This window comes from Misgurnus anguillicaudatus, chromosome 17 (genome assembly GCF_027580225.2).
Source record: "Misgurnus anguillicaudatus chromosome 17, ASM2758022v2, whole genome shotgun sequence".
NCBI lineage: Eukaryota > Metazoa > Chordata > Actinopteri > Cypriniformes > Cobitidae > Misgurnus > Misgurnus anguillicaudatus.
In genome coordinates, this window is record NC_073353.2 from 42008179 (window position 1) to 42026805 (window position 18627).

The window sequence follows — 18627 nt, forward strand, 5'->3', positions numbered from 1 at the left end:
CTATCATTCAGTGAAATGTCTCCCTCTCTTCTCACGGAACATTGACAAACAGAACACTGAAGGAAATGTTTGTGGTGCTTGCAGTGGCAAAACTCGGGTCACAAAATGTTAAAATAGTGTTAATGAGTCAAAATAGCCGAACCCCATGTCTCTAAGATGTTCTGATACAGGGATACAGCTCTTGCTAAATGGTTGCTAGGGTATTCTCTTTGGTTGCTAGGGAGTGAACTGCAATCCACCAATGATTATACTCAAAAGCCATGAAAGGCACAATCTATGATGACTCATGATTTTAGATGTAAGGTTGCACTATTTTTAAGTGAAAATAACAAATAACCACTAGGTGGCGCTATGACAAACTCGTGCATGCAACCTCGGGTCATGACTGTGTTACATGTAGCTAGAATCATGTCTATTCACTTTATTTTAGTAAAGAAACAATTGTATGACCATTGGGCTCACTCAATGTCAAAGGTTTTGTTCAATTATGAGGCCAACTACTGGTGTAGGCAAACAATTTTTTTTTATTGCCTCAGACTCTGTTCAGACATCAGCGTATCAAATCTGGTAAAAAAATGTCATTTCGTTGCGGAGTTATAACCATTTATGTGTAAAAAACATATAATTTGGAGATAATTTTTCGTTTTTTGCAATTTTTGGCCATTTCTGATGGAAATTTTAACATAACGCCAATAGAGTTTTTTGTTCAGAAGGTAAAGTTAATTTCTTCCTATGGTCGTTTCGAGTCGATCGGAATAACCCTCGTGGAGTTATTCACGCGTGTTTTGTAAGCGCTATTTTTGCTGTGCAGAACTAACGGTAAGGCGAAATCTGGCATGATTGGTATCGTAGGACTCGGAAACAATTCAGGATGCTAAAAAACCAACTCCCATTAAAATCTCTTCACCACAGATAAAGTTATAGGCAAGAAAGTTGTAAACATTGCATAATCACAGTATTTAGTGCCATTTTCCCAGTTATAGCGCCATCTAGTGTCTGATCGGCGAGCTTTTTATATCACGACCTTAGACCGATGGCCTACACATATGATTCAAGCCCCATGATGATATCTCAAACGCCTCTCGAGTTATGGCCGTTTAAATGTTTTAAGCTCCGCCCAGTTCGGTTCTTGGCCACTCCTTGCGTGTTTGAATACAAATGTCAACTTTTTTTTGATAATTATTCATATTCACACTCCACAGAATCAATCAGCCTTGGTTAGGTTCGGATCGGGCGAAAAACCTATGACTAGTTCACAAAAGTAGGTTTTGAAGGTTATCGCCAATAACTCACGAACCGTTTGATTGACAGCAATGCTTCAATAGGCAAAGTTGTTCACCAGGGGCAGATCTATCATATGATGTCATGTTTGTGTGTGTATTTCAAACGTCACGTGATACACGCACCGAAATATGGTATTACGCCCCCTAGTGGCCAAATGACACCGTAATTCTTACAGACCTTCAGGAGCAGTACACAAAGAAGCACAGTGCGTTTCGTTCCAATCGACCTTCGTTAACCCTGTCAAATCGGTCCTCAACCTTCATTGGCCGATGACGGCCATGTTTTTGGAGATACGCCAATGTCCTTCCAGACCCTCATGGTACATTGCACAAAGACACACCATAGCAAATATTAAGTGTATCGGGCTAACGGTTGTGTAGTAATAGCCATTCCCGAGCTAAAGCCTGTTATAGCGCCACCTAGTGGCCAAAATCTGCATCTTTTTTACTGTCACACCGGAGTGAGCTGGTACACATGTGTACCAAACCTCGTTAAGATATCTCAAACCGTTCACGAGTTATAGCCATTTCAGTGACGATAGACTACTTCCTGTATGGAGTTTTGGCGCCCCTTAGTGACCCTGAAGCGAAATTTCAAATTCTGTTCGATAATTATTTACCTACTCACTCCACAGATTTCTCCTGCGTTGGAACGATTCCAATCGGGCGAAAAACCTAGGACTAGTTCATTTTGGCTAGAAATGCATATTATGCAAATTAGCGAAAATTTTGCATACCGGAAATGAAATTGGAGATATACATTTTTTAAGTTTGGAGCCAGGGATTACAATGGTACCAAATACTTGAGTGTCTGATGTCCGGTTGTAGGAGTTATGAGCCCCAACGCGTCGGGCATTGCTATAGCGCCACCTATGGGCCGATTTGGCTGATTCGCTGTATCTGAGTAGCGAGCTGATATACAACCAGTTGACCAAGTGGCAAGTTTCTACGACTTACGGTTTGTGCTGGGCGACGCGTTTTATGGCGGAAAAATAATAATAATAATAATAATAATAATAATAATAAAACAGACAAATACAATAGGTTTTCAGCACTTCGTGCTCGAAACCCTAAAAACAGACAAATACAATAGGTTTTCAGCACTTCGTGCTCGAAACCCTAAATATAGCTGCAAGCAGCGATTACCGGGGTTCAAGCGATCTGGGACCTTAAAGGGGTCATAGCGTGAAAATCTGACTTTTTCCATGTGTAAATGCTATAATTGGGTCCCCAGTGCTTTTATCAACCTAGAAAACGTGAAAAACATTAAAAATAAAATAATCGAGAGCACAATTGAGTTTCAATTACAACAAACCACCATCATTGTGATCAGTGTTTGCATTTCATCCGCTCATTTGCATTTTAAATGAAACACCCAAAAAGGGCACACTTTTGCTCAGGCCTACAAAGTGTCAATTTTAACATGCTATAATAAATTAGCTGTGGAGTATTTTCAGCTAACACTTCACATACACACTCTGGGGACACCAACGATTCATTTTACATCTTAAAAAAACTCATAATATGACCCTTTAAGACCTTTAAGGGCATGCCTGTTTAGATTTGCTGCATTGTTATTAAATATACTTAGAATATGAAATACTAACATGTTACCAATTAGGTAAATTTTTTGAAGAGAAAATGATGTGGTGCATGCCATTGCAAGATTTGCCACACAAAATGTTTCAAAAATTGTTAACATGAGACAAAACAGCCCACCACAATTTCTCTATGATGTTCTGATATAGAGAAATAAGTCTCACAGGGCTAACCTATAACACAGCAATGATGAAGAATAAGCTAACACACATATATGCATTTACACACAGAAGCAGAAATGGCAGAGTTAGGAAATAAGACTTTGAAATAAATGAACAATCTCCATATGCTTGATGTCCTTCAAGAGTTCATCAACCTATTTAAATGTTTCGCCTTTGTCAGAACGTCACTTGACTGTAAAAACGGATACCGTAAGAATGATTGATGAAATGTTTATTTAACATAATAACAAATGACTTCATAAAGTTAAATCATGCATCCATTGATAAAATCTGTGAACACAATTTCATTGAGTATACATTTTAAATAATAAATAATCATTTTAGCCAGCAGATGGCAGAAGATGACCTTCTGCCATCTGCTGGCTAAAATAATTTTTTTCATTTTACAATTAATTTAACATAAAATTGGTATTGAATATTCAATCTGTCTTGTCATTTTGTATTGTGGCTTGGTACAGTGGCCTTTCAATGAACAATAAGCGTAAGCTAGCTAGGCTGGTAAATGCTGCGTCTAAGGTGGTTGGGGTACAGCTACCACAGTTGCAAAATATATATGATCAAGGGGTCCAAGGGAAGGCTAAGCAAATTTTTAATTGTTCTGATCATCCACTTTTTGGGGAATTTAATTTGCTCCCCTCAGGTCGCAGTTTTAAGATACCTATGTTAAGAACCAGACGTGCCAGAGATTCTTTTATTCCTGTGGCTATTAGGAACTTGAATTCTCTTAGGTGACATTTTATGTAATTTTTTATAGTAAATGTTTATTTATTATTTTATTATCTCTGCTTATGTTCATTATGACATATTGACTTGTAGAGTGTATTGGTCTTTGTCATTAGTTACAGGATAAGGAGTGTCCCCATTGTTTGCTGTGTTGTTGATGTGTTGATGTGTGTCTATTGTGTCTACAATGTTGTTGTTGATGATGGCATCTGGTGGTATTTTTAGTTGTTTTTTTTTACATATCCTGCTGCACATTAAATTTCCTTTCTAAGGATAAATAAAGTGAAACTTGAACTTGAAACTTGACCTTGAACTTGAATGTTGAAAAGTAAATAACGATAGACAAATTTTTACCTCAAATCCTGATAAGCATGCTCTTAAAGCGTAACTAAACCCCTGGTCAGAGACTGACTCCACCCACTGGCAATATTTGAAAAATGCAAGAAAAATAGGCAGATCCCAACCGAGATAGAGGGTACGACCTAAGCTCGTACCAAGTGTGTGGTGAGATCGTAACAAGGGCGTGGTAAGCTTGAACCTGCCTACGTCACGAGTCATTTTTTGGACCCAACATCCAATAGGAAAATTCAACTACAGTAGCCACCGTTCAACCTGAAGAGGGCAGCACTCAGATGGTTTTACACCATATATTGTAGTATTGAAACACTTTATATCCAAATGTCAAAAAACTTACTTAAATCAATGAACAGCACTAATAAACCATCATTCTTACAGATCAGTAACTAAAAAAAGTTGGATTAGGGTTTAGTTACTCTTTAAGTATATTAATGAGGGTCTGTGTTTCACACAGAGAGTATATATTTTTCATATAATCCTTTTATTGTGTTATTGTAAGAGAATACAAATTTTTGGGTTTGGAAACAATAAAGCAAAGTTACATATTTTAATAGAAACATGTTTAGGCTCTGTCATGTTAAATTGTCAAATAGTGGTATAGCTCTGCAATTATTTTCATGTGATTTTAGGCTGGGCCAACAAATAACTGATCCAGATATGTTTTCAATATCAAATTATGTCAATAACAAATGTCATGTTATTTAGTAGATTTGCAGAAGATTTGCTGGTAAGCATTTGTCTGCGTTAAATTTCATAAAGTGCTGCTATTAAGTTGAGTTCTAGCAGGTCATTTATGTGAATAATAACCAATTGCATTATCACATGATAATTTTTGGTGCAATATTTGAAAAAGAACATATAAAAATGTAACAACTTTGTATTATACATAATGTCAGGACACGTTTATGTCATGGAAGGTAAAATAGAATCCTAATGCTACTGATGTAAATAAATGGGGATAATGAAAAACTTTAATCCATATCTTTATGAGTTCCTTTAAACACACGTGCTGCAATTCAGTCGTACAAATGGCACCTACACCAATGTGTGACATCACATGAAATCTATGCTTACAACAGCAGGTATTCAAATTCATTACATTTTGTATTTGATATACCTTTACACACAGAGGACAGAAAAATGTACTGCCCTGATTTTATTGTTGTTGACTGAAAAAATTCTAGTAGTTTTGAAAAGTTGTTTTTGTAATTCAAAGTTAAACAACTAAAGGAATAAGATGTACAATTGGTGATCACAATTTGGCATTCATATTTGCTCACAGACTACAGGAAATTGTATTGCATTGGCTTTAGTGTTGTTGAGTGAAAAACCAAGTATTAGTTCACAAAATAGTTTTTTCATATAAACATAAACATATAGAGCAATGGTTCTCTACTCCATTTCTGGAGGACCACTGCTCTGCACATTTTGTATGTTTCTCTCATCTGACACAATCAGTTCAGTTAATAAAGATCTCTACTATTGTGCTGATTATTTGAAGCATTGAGAACCACTGATCTAGAGAACTGTTTACTTTGCACACATTCTGTATGATGCAACGATTTTCAGAAAGATGAACTAAAAATCCTCACAGACACTTGGAAACATAAGACCAACAGTCCCATGAGTTTAGTTGTAATCACACATAATTAGGCTTGACTCGTACATGGTTAATACTGGTTGGCTGTTGAGTGGCATGCTTTCAAAGATAAATAATTATCCTCATAGACCATTATAAGAACCTGAAAGTAGTTGTTATGTGCAAAATAACAAGTAGGTCAGACAAATATTTATGTGTCATATAAATATGCTATAGTTATGGTTATTTGTTCTTAGGTTATAGCGCCACCTAATGGACAATCTCTGCAATTTTTTGCATGTGACCTCAGCATGGGTCTATACATATGTGTACCAAGTTTCATGTTGATATCTCATTCCTATCATAAATGATAGCCATTTAAGTATTTGTGGCCCCGCCTCTTCGTACTTTTGACTGTAGTGTTGCGACGACGAGTGCAAAGTTCAACTTTTTTTTGATAAATATTGATAATCAGGGTCTAAGGAATATTCCAGCACTGGATTGGTTCAGATTGGTCAAAAAACCTAGGACTAGTTCGCAAAAGTAGGTTTAAAAGAAAATGATGAATATCTATCAAACGATTCGACTGAGACAAGTGCTTCTTGAGGAAAAGTTGTTCATTAAATGTAGCTCTATTAAATGATATAAAGATCTTGTTGATATCTGAAACACTGCATAATACACAATCACTTAAACACTGAAAAAACGTGATACCGCCTCCTGGAGGCCGAATTTTTTCTTACTCTGCACAGACCTTCATGGCCAAGAGACAAACAGGCCCACCACGTTTCGTTCGGATCGGCCTCCGTTAACCCTGTCTAATAGCTGCTTTTTCTTGATTGGCTGATGGCGGCCATGTTTTATGAGCTACGCAAAATTCCTTTTACACATAGATAGTACCCTAGACCAGGAGCACCGGTGCCAAATGTCAAGTTGATCGGTCCCATATTTCTGTAGTTACAGACCTTCAAATTTGAGGTGGTGTTATAGCGCCAACTAGTGGTCAAGCGGCGCAATTTTTTTCAGGTGACCCCAGAGTAGTCAGCTGTATATGTGTACCAAATTTGGTTTCGTTACCTCTTTCCAATCCCAAGTTATAGCCATTTAAGTCCAAGAGGCTCCGCCCATTGGGGGCATTTGGGCGTGGCTTGACGACGACGAGTATAAAGTTCAACTTTTTTTTGATAACTTTTGATATTCACACTCCAAGGAATATTACAGCACTGGAACAGTTCCGATCGGACAAAAAACCTAGGACTAGTTCGTTTTTATTTTTTTTGACAAAATCGAAAATAGCGAAAAAAAATTCATGACGGAAATGAAATCGGAGATATACGTTTTGTTCGTCTTGACGCAAGGATTCCAGTGATATAAGACACTTGACATTTGGACAAGATTTGTGGGAGTTATGAGCATCAACGCGTTTGTTATCGCTGTAGCGCCACCTATAGGCCAATCGGGTTGATACTCTATCAACCTCTCCCCAAATTGGGTCCTACCATTTGGCCAAGTCTCAAGTCTCTAGGCCTTACGGTTTGGTCTGCACGATCCGTTCTACGGCAGAAGAAAAATAATAAAAAGAACAATAAAAATCCATACAAATACAATAGGGTTTCAGCCCTACGGGCTTGAACCCCTAATAAAACAGACAAATACAATAGGTTTTCAGCACTGCTCGAAACCCTAAATATAGCTGCAAGCAGCGATTACCGGGGTTCAAGCGATTTGGGACATTAAGACCTTTAAGGGCATGCCTGTGTATATTTGCTGCATTGTACAAAATAAATGATAAATATAGCTGCAAGCAGCAATTGCCGGGTTTCGAGCATAAAAGCACGTCAAAAACGTCAGACGTCGCTGACCAGGCTGAAAAGTTACACCCGAACACAGCCACAATGAATGATAGACCACCTCGCTCCAGACAAAACGAAAGAGATGGTCAAAAACAGATCATACAGACAATGTATGCTTACACACACGTGCACCTATAGGACAAACATGTAACGTCCTTAATGTGACGTTATGAGGATAATTTGTTAATGAGAATGAGTTATTCTGCAGCGCAGCAGACGACAAAGACCTACAGTGGACAGCAAACACAGCTGCAAAGATTATGCTTGACATATTTAATGTCCTCCTGAATTGTGTTCTGGTAACCCCAGGACTAAGTGTAAGGCGAAACTTGGCATGTTTCGTATCGTTGGACTCTGCAACAATTCAGGACTCCTATGAAACAAGTCCCATTAAAATACGTTGACTATTGGCGTGTAAAATATGCATCCGACCACTAGGTGGCGCTGCAAACGAAACTGTGCATACTCCCTCAGGTCCTGACTACCATCACAATTACCAAGCACCGTGTCATTACGCATAGGTTTTTTGAAGATACAACCTTGAATACATTAACATTTTAAGTAAATTTTGGTTTTTCGCATTTTTTGACCATTTCTGATGAAAATTTTAATATAACGCCAATAAAGCTTTTTGTTCAGAAGGTAAAGTAAGGTTCTTCCTATGGTGTTTTCGAGTGGATAGGATTTACGGTTACGAAGATATTAGTGATTGTTTTTTATGAGCTAAAACGCAGTTCTGGTCGAACCGTAACTCAAAACCTGTCATGCTTGGTATCATAGGATTCGAAAACAATTCAGGATCATACAAAAACAATGACCATGAAAATGTGTTGATCACAGATAAAGTTATAGGCTTATATACGTGTAACCGTTGCATAATCACAGTATTTAGTGCCATTTTCCCCGTTATAGCGCCATCTAGTGTCCGATCGGCAAGCTTTTTATATCACGACCTTAGACCGATGGCCTACACATATAATTCAAGCCCCATGATGATATCTCAAACACCTCTCGAGTTATGGCCGTTTAAATGTTTTAAGCTCCGCCCAGTTCGGTTTTTGGCCACTCCTTGCGTGTTTGAATACAAATTTCAACTTTTTTTTGATAATTATTCATATTCACACTCCACAGAATCAATCAGCCTTGGTTAGGTTCAGATCGGGCGAAAAACCTAGGACTAGTTCGCAAAAGTAGGTTTGAACGTTATTGCCAATAACTAACGAACCGTTTGATTGACAGCAACGCTTCAAGAGGCAAAGTTTTTCGTCATGAGCCGATCTATCATATGATGTCATGTTTGTTTGTGTATGTCAAACGTCACGTGATACAGGCACCGAAATACGGTATTACGCCCCCTAGTGGCCAAATGACACCATAATTCTTACAGGCCTTCAGGAGCAGTACACGAAGAAGCACAATGCGTTTCGTTCCGATCGACCTTTGTTAACCCTGTCAAATCAGTCCTCAACCTTCATTGGCCGACGACGGCCATGTTTTTGAAGATACGCCAATGTCCTTCTAGACCCTCATGGTACATTGCACAAAGACACACCATACCAAATATTAAGTGTATCGGGCTAACGGTTGTGTAGTAATAGCCATTCCCGAGCTCAAGCCTGTTATAGCGCCACCTAGTGCCCAAAATCCGCATCTTTTTTACTGTGACTCCGGACTGAGCTGGTACATATGTGTACCAAACCTCGTTAAGATATCTCAAACCGTTCACGAGTTATAGCCATTTCAGTGACGATAGGCTACTTCCTGTATGGAGTTTTGGCGCCCCTTAGTGACCCTGAAGCGGAATTTCAAATTCTGTTCGATAATTATTTACCTACTCACTCCACAGATTTCTCCTGCGTTGGAACGATTCCGATCGGGCGAAAAACCTAGGACTAGTTCATTTTGGCTAAAAATGCATATTATGCAAATTAGCGAAAAAATTTGCATACCGGAAATGAAATCGGAGATATACATTTTTTAAGTTTGGAGCCAAGGATTACAATGATACCAAACACTTGAGTGTAGGATGTCCGGTTTAGGAGTTATGAGCCCCAACGCGTCGGGCATTGCTATAGCGCCACCTATGGGCCGATTTGGCTGATTCACTGTATCTGAGTAGCCTGCTAATATACAACCAGTTGACCAAGTGGCAAGTTTGTACGACTTACGGTTTGTGCTGGGCGACGCGTTTTATGGCGGAAAAATAATAATAATAATAATAAATATAGCTGCAAGCAGCAATTGCCGGGTTTCGAGCATTAAAGCACGTCAGACGTCGATTACCAGGCTGAGGCGTTGCACCCGAATACAGACACAATGAATGATAGACAACCTCGCTCCAGAAAAACGAAAGAGATGGTCAAAAACGGATCATACAGACTATTTATGCTTACACACATGTGCACCTATAAGACAAACATGTAATGTCCTTAATGTGAAGTTATAAGGATAATTTGTTAACGAGAATAAGTTATTCAGATTTATACGGAAACATACCATTCAGAAATGGCTGTGTTTAGTTTAACTAAAAGGCCATTGAGTCGTGGTATGGTCATCAATGGTTCAAACAGACTGTGGACGTGCATATACGACACAAACAGCAGCGCAGCAGACCGCATAGACTTACAGTGGACAGCACATCAAAGATGTCAGACGTCGTCGACCAGGCTGATCCAGCATCCACAAAAACGGAAGAGATGGTCAGAAACAGTTCATACAGACTATGTATGCTTAAACACACGTGCACCTATAGGACAAACATGTCATGTGCTTAATGTGAAGTCATTCGCTTGGGTTCAAGCGATTTGGGATCTTATGACCTTTAAGGGCATGCCTGAGTAGATTTGCTGCATTGTACAAAATAAATGATGAAAAGTAAGCTACCCGACACACTTGTTCATAGTTGTCGTCATAGCCGAACCCCATGTCTCTAAGATGTTCTGATACTGAGATACAGCTCTTGCTAAATGGTTGCTAGGGTATTCTCATTGGTTGCTAGGGAGTGAACTGCAATCCACCAATGATTATACTCAAAGCCATGAAAGGCACAATCTATGATGACTCATGATTTTAGATGTAAGGTTGCAGTATTTTTAAGTGAAAATAACAAATAACCACTAGGTGGCGCTATGTCAAACTCGTGCATGCAACCTCGGGTCATGACTGTGTTACATGTAGCTAGTATCACAGCTATTCACTTTAGTTTAGTGAAGAAACAACTGTATGACCATTAGGCTTACTCAATGTCAAAGGTTTTGTTCAATTATGAGGCCAACTACTGGTGTAGACAAACAATTTTTTTTGTATTGCCTCAGACTATGCTCATACATCAGCATATCAAATCTGGTAGAAAAATGTCATTTCATAGCGGAGTTATAACCATTTATGTGTAGAAAACACAAAAAATGAATGTAATTTTTCGGTTTTTGCAATTTTCGGCCATTTCTGATGGAAATTTTAACATAACGCCAATAGAGTTTTTTGTTCAGAAGGTAAGGTAAATTTCTTCCTATGGTGTTTTCGAGTCGATCGGAATAACCCTCGCGGAGTTATTCACGCATGATTTGTAAGCACAGTTTTTGCAGTGCAGAACTAACCGTAAAGCAAAACCTGGTATGTTTGGTATCGTAGGACTTGAAAACAATTCAGGATGATAAAAAAAACAACTCCCATGAAAATCTCTTGACCACAGATAAAATTATAGGCGTGAAAGTTGTAACCATTGCATAATCCCAGTATTTAGTCCCATTTTCCCCGTTATAGCGCCATCTAGTGTCCGATCGGCGAGCTTTTTATATCATGGCCTTAGACCGATGGCCTACAAATATGATTCAAGCCCCGTGATGATATCTCAAACGACTCTCGAGTTATGGCCGTTTTAATGTTTTAAGCTCCGCCCAATTTGGTTTTTGGCCACTCCTTGCGTGATTGAATGTAAATTTCAAATTGTTTTTGATAATTATTTATAGTCACACTCCACAGAATCAATCAGCCTTGGTTAGGTTCAGATCGGGCGAAAAACCAAGGACTAGTTCGCAAAAGTAGGTTTGAACCTTATCGCCAATAACTCACAAACCGTTTGATTGACCGCAACGCTTCCAGAGGCAAAGTTTTTCGCCATGAGCCGATCTATCATATGATGTCATGTTTGTTTGTGTACGTCAAACGTCACGTGATACAGGCACCGAAATACGGTATTACGCCCCCTAGTGGCCAAATGACACCAAAATTCTTACAGGCCTTAAGGAGCAGTACACGAAGAAGCACAGTGCGTTTCGTTCCGATCGACCTTTGTTAACCCTGTCAAATCAGTCCTCAACCTTCATTGGCCGACGACGGCCATGTTTTTGAAGATACGCCAATGTCCTTCTAGACCCTCATGGTACATTGCACAAAGACATAAAATACAAAATATTAAGTGTATCGGGCTAACGGTTGTGTAGTAATAGCCATTCCCGATCTCAAGCCTGTTACAGCGCCACCTAGTGGCCAAAATCAGCATCTTTTTTACTGTGATCCCGGAGTGAGCTGGTACATATGTGTACCAAACCTCGTTAAGATATCTCAAACCGTTCACGAGTTATAGCTATTTCAGTGACGATAGGCTACTTCCTGTATGGAGTTTTGGTGCGCCCTAGTGACCCTGAAGCGGAATTTCAAATTCTGTTCGATAATTATTTACCTACTCACTCCACAGATTTCTACTGCGTTGGAACGATTCCGATCGGGCGAAAAACCTAGGACTAGTTAATTTTGGCTTGAAATGCATATTATGCAAATTAGCGAAAAAATTTGCATACCGGAAATGAAATCGGAGATATACATTTTTTAAGTTTGGAGCCAGGGATTACAATGATACCAAACACTTGAGTGTATGATGTCCGGTTTAGGAGTTATGAGCCCAAACGCGTCGGGCATTGCTATAGCGCCACCTATGGGCCGATTTGGCTGATTCACTGTATCTGAGTAGCCTGCTAATATACAACCAGTTGACCAAGTGGCAAGTTTCTACGACTTACGGTTTGTGCTGGGCGATGCGTTTTATGGCGGAAAAATAATAATAATTAAAGCTGCAAGCAGCATTTACCGGGTTTCGAGCATTAAAGCACGTCAAAGACGTCAGACATCGTCGACCAGGCTGATCCAGCATCCACAAAAACAAAAGAGGTGGTCAGAAACGGTTCATACAGACTATGTATGCTTAAACACGCGTGCACCTATAGGACAAACATGTCACGTCCTTAATGTGAAGTCATTCGCAGCTACCAGACTCACGTGTTCAAAGTTGTCAGCAAAAAAAGGTGTTATCATTCAGTGAAATGTCTCCCTCTCTTCTCACGGAACATTGACAAACAGAACACTGAAGGAAATGTTTGTGGTGCTTGCAGTGGCAAAACTTGGGTCACAAAATGTTAAAATAGTGTTAATGAGTCAAAAGAGCCGAACCCCATGTCTCTACGATGTTCTGATACAGAGATACAGCTCTTGTTAAATGGTTGCTAGGGTATTCTCATTGGTTGCTAGTGACTGAATTGCAATCCACCAATGATTATACTCAAAGCCATGAAAGACATTATCCATGATGACTCATGATTTTAGATGTAAGGTTGCAGTATTTTTAAGTGAAAAAAACAAATAACCACTAGGTGGCGCTATGACAGACTCGTGCATGCAACCTCAGGTCATGACTGTTTTACTTGTAGCTAGAATCACGGCTATTCACTTTAGTTTAGTAAAGAAACAGTTGTATGACCATTGGGCTTACTCAATGTCAAAGGTTTTGTTCAATTATGAGGCCAACTAGTGGTACAGGCATACCATTTTTTTTGTATTGCCTCAGACTCTGCTCAGACATCAGCGTATCAAATTTGGTGAAAAAATGTCATTTCGTTGCAGAGTTATAAGCATTTATATCTAAAAAACACAAAAAAATGAATGTAATTTTTCGTTTTTTGCAATTTTCGGCCATTTCTGATGGAAATTTTAACATAACACCAATAGAACTTTTTGTTCAGAAGGTAAAGTTAATTTCTTCCTATGGTTGTTTCGAGTCGATCAGAATAACCCTCGCGGAGTTATTCGCGCATGTTTTTTAAGCGCTATTTTGCTGCGCAGGGCTAACCCTAAGGCGAAACCTGGCATGTTTGGTATCGTTGGACTCGGCAACAATTCAAAACTCTTAGTAAAAAAGTCCCATGAAAATACGTCAAACTTAGCCTAAGTTATAAGCATTTAAATGATTCGTCTGACCACTAGGTGGCGCGGTGACGAAACGAGGCACGCAACCTCAAGCCATGACTGTCATCACAAATACCAAGTGTCGTGTTGATACTTCATTTCTGTCCCCAGTTATAGCCAAAAAAGTCCAATTGGCTGCTCACACTTCAGACGTTTGGGCGTGGCATGTCGACCGTAAGTCGAAAGTTCAACTTTTTTTTAATAATTATTGATATTCGAACTCCAAGGAACATTTTAGCACTGGAACGATTCCGATCGAGCGAAAAACCTAGGACTAGTTCGTTTTAATTTTTTTCGACAAAATCAGAAATAGCGGAAAATTTTTAATGACGGAAATGAAATCGGAGATATACATTTTTTAAGTTTGGAGCCAGGGATTACAATGATACCAAACACTTGAGTGTCTGATGTTTGGTTTAGGAGTTATGAGGTCCAACGCGTCGGGCATTGCTATAGCGCCACCTATGGGCCGATTTGGCTGATTCACTGTATCTGAGTAGCCTGCTAATATACAACCAGTTGACCAAGTGGCAAGTTTCTACGACTTACGGTTTGGGCTGGGCGACGCGTTTTAAGGCGGAAAAATAATAATAATAATAAAACAGACAAATACAATAGGTTTTCAGCACTTCGTGCTCGAAACCCTAATTAAAGCTGCAAGCAGCATTTACCGGGTTTCGAGCATTAAAGCACGTCAAATACGTCAGACATCGTCGACCAGGCTGATCCAGCATCCACAAAAACAAAAGAGGTGGTCAGAAACGGTTCATACAAACTATGTATGCTTAAACACACGTGCACCTATAGGACAAACATTTCACGTCCTTAATGTGAAGTCATTCGCAGCTACCAGACACACGTGTTCTAAGTTGTCAGCAAAAAAGGTGTTATCATTCAGTGAAAGTGGTGCTTGCAGTGGCAAAACTTGGGTCACAAAATGTTAAAATAGTGTTAATGAGTCAAAAGAGCCGAACCCCATGTCTCTACGATGTTCTGATACAGAGATACAGCTCTTGTAAATGGTTGCTAGGGTATTCTCATCGGTTGCTATGGAGTGAATTGCAATCCACCAATGATTATACTCAAAGCCATGAAAGACATAATCCATGATGACTCATGATTTTAGATGTAATTTTGCAGTATTTTTAAGTGAAAAAAACAAATAACCACTAGGTGGCGCTATGACAGACTCGTGCATGCAACCTCAGGTCGTGATTGTGTTACTTGTAGCTAGAATCACGGCTATTCACTTTAGTTTAGTACAGTTGTCACCAGTCAACAGTTGTATGACCATTGGGCTTCCTCAATGTTAAAGGTTTTGTTCAATTATGAGGCCAACTAGTGGTGCAGGCATACCATTTTTTTTGTATTGTCTCAGACTGTGCTCAGACATCAGCGTATCAAATTTGGTGAAAAAATGTCATTTCGTTGCAGAGTTATAAGCATTCATATCTAAAAAACACAAAAAATGAATGTAATTTTTCGTTTTTTGCAATTTTCGGCTATTTCTGATGGAAATTTTAACATATCACCAATAGAACTTTTTGTTCAGAAGGTAAAGTTAATTTCTTCGTATGGTTGTTTCGTGTCGATCAGAATAACCCTCGCGGAGTTATTCGCGCATGTTTTTTAAGTCCTATTTTGCTGTGCAGGGCTAACCGTAATGCGAAACCTGGCATGTTTGGTATCGTTGGACTCGGCAACAATTCAAAACTCTTAGTAAAAAAGTCCCAAGAAAATACGTCAAACTCAGCCTAAGTTATAAGCATTTAAATGATTCGTCTGACCACTAGGTGGCGCGGTGACGAAACGAGGCACGCAACCTCAGGCCATGACTCTCATCACAAATACCAAGTGTCGTGTTGATACTTAATTTCTGTCCCCAGTTATAGCAAAAAAAGTCCAATTAGCTGCGCACACCTCAGACGTTTGGGCGTGGCATGTCGACCGTGAGTCGAAAGTTCAACTTTTTTTTAATAATTATTGATATTCGAACTCCAAGGAATATTTTAGAACTGGAATGATTCCGATCGAGCGAAAAACCTAGGACTAGTTCGTTTTTATTTTTTCGACAAAATCGGAAATAGCGGAACATTTTTAATGACGGAAATGAAATCGGAGATATACATTTTTTAAGTTTGGAGCCAGGGATTACAATGATACCAAACACTTGAGTGTCTGATGTCCGGTTTAGGAGTTATGAGGCCCAACGCGTCGGGCATTGCTATAGCGCCACCTATGGGCCGATTTGGCTGATTCACTGTATCTGAGTAGCCTGCTAATATACAACCAGTTGACCAAATGGCAATTTTCTACGACTTACGGTTTGGGCTGGGCGACGCGTTTTAAGGCGGAAAAATAATAATAATAATAAAACAGACAAATACAATAGGTTTTCAGCACTTCGTGCTCGAAACCCTAAATATAGCTGCAAGCAGCGATTACCGGGGTTCAAGCTATTTGGGATCACAAGACGTTTAAGGACATGGCCATATAGATATTCTGCATTGTATATTGTACACACACACGTTTACCTGAGAAAGGAGAAACAAGACTGTTAAAGAACAAGACTTAATATTGACATGGTTACACACTCATTTTGTATGTAGTTTTTTTTATAAAAAACATAAAAATATAATTCTTACTGCAAATGTTGTGTAAGTGCCTCCAAAATTATGTTCACGTTTCACAGCTATCATAAAGTGACATGAGTGATAAAACTGACAACTCAGAACAATTGAAGTGGTAGTCTTTCACTAAATTTGATTTTAATATTATAACAGTAAAATCATGAAGTTAAAGGTGCAGTGTGTACATTTTAGTGGCATTTAGTGGTGAGGTCACGAAATGCAACCAATGGCTTAGTCCACTGCTCACCCCTCGCTTTTGAAACACATAGAGAAGCTACGGTAGCCGCCACCAGACAAACATGTCATCGTCAGAGACAACTTAGTAAAAAATTTGTCCGTTAGGGGCTTCTGTAGAAAACTGGCGCCACAAAATGTTGACTTCCATGTAAGGGGACCTTGGTGTATGTAGATAAAAGGTCTCGTTCTAAGGTAATAAACACATACCGGTTCATTATGAAAGGTCTTTATACACCCCTGATAATATAGTTTTGTATATTATTTTGCATTTCTGTCAAGAGATCCTTCTAAAAATTACACACTGCACCTTTAAATGTGAACAGATTTCTATTAATAGTAGAATTAGTTAAAGAGTAATCATCTTCTGTGTTTTCTGTGAGTTCAAATGTCAGCCAGTGATTGATCCTCTTCTGCCATCTAGTGGACATCACGGAAAATTGCACCTAAAATCCACAATAAGGAATTTGAGTATATTGCCTGATCTCAATAATACATTGTATGCTTTGTCATAAGCTTTAGGGGCTGTTCGTCAGGGCCATTTTCAAAATGACTGTGTGATAGCTATACTTTTGCAAAGTTGTTTTTGTATTTGATATTTATATAAATTAATTTATACAGTGTAGAGAAAATTGTACTGCACTGGCTTTAATGTTGTTGAGTGTAAGAACTGAAACAATTTAATAAAACAACCAGATACGTTATCTGAATGGTGGATGGTGTTATTAAATCGTGTCAATAACAAATATCATTTCATTTAGTAGATTCATGTTCATGTCCTTTAATCGAGTACCATGAAGGCTTTCTGTTTTAATTAGGTAAATAAAGTGAGGTATGCAAGTTATTAAACCGTATATATTTTTATGGACAAAAGGAACATATACACAAACATGCTCTGCACATTTTGTATGTTTCTCTCATCTGAAACAGTCATTTTAGTTCATAGAGATCTATTCTGTAGGTCTTACTAAATGTTTGCTTGTTTAAATCTTTTAGACTATTTTTTAACAAAAGTAATTGTTCTTATAGAACATATATATTCTTTGACATAGATATTATGTGCAAACATACAAGTATTTCAGATAACAGCCTCTGTCATATTATAGTAGGCCTAAAAGTAGTACTAAAGCTCCACATTTTTTTATATTTAACCACTGGCTATGTCCATACATAACTGATACAGATGTGTTGTTTATATCAAATGGAGTTAATAACAAATGATGTCATTAAGCAAATGTCAGTCAGATTTGCTATTAAGCACTTATTAGTGTTCACACATGTGCTGTGCTAGAGTAAGTTTTCAGCAAATCATTTACATTTAAAACAACCAATTGTATCATAACATTACAATTTCATTGCAATAATTATATAAACAATTATTAAAAACTTTATAAGATACATCATGACATGTTTATGTTCTGGAAAGTAGATTAGAATACTAAAGCTTCTGATAACCAAATATATATTCTCTTTATGTATGATTATTAGTTATTATTTCTAATGTTGGCCTATTATTGTTCTTTAAGGATCCACATATTAACAGCAATCTTTTTCATACCTTTAGGATTTGAAAAATTCTAAGACAACATTTAAAGCTTTATAATTTTATTGGGTTGTTTTCCACAGGTTTAAATTGATGCATGACTAGCCATTAGTTATGTAAAAACATTTAGGTACTTTTTACAAACAAACCTTTTAAAAAACATTACTGGTGTACATCTTAAGACAAAACTATGGCCCTGATATATTTAATGAAAGGCCAGTGTAAGCTATTTTCAAGTAAGACAACTAAAACATAAACCTACATTTTTGTCTGTAACTACATTTAAACCAATGGTCAGTAACATTAATCTCTAAGACTAGTCTTAAAAGTTAGTCATACATTTTTGTCTTCATGATTGAACATAACTGCTTTAAGTATCATGTGAAAAAATATTTAAATTATTTAAA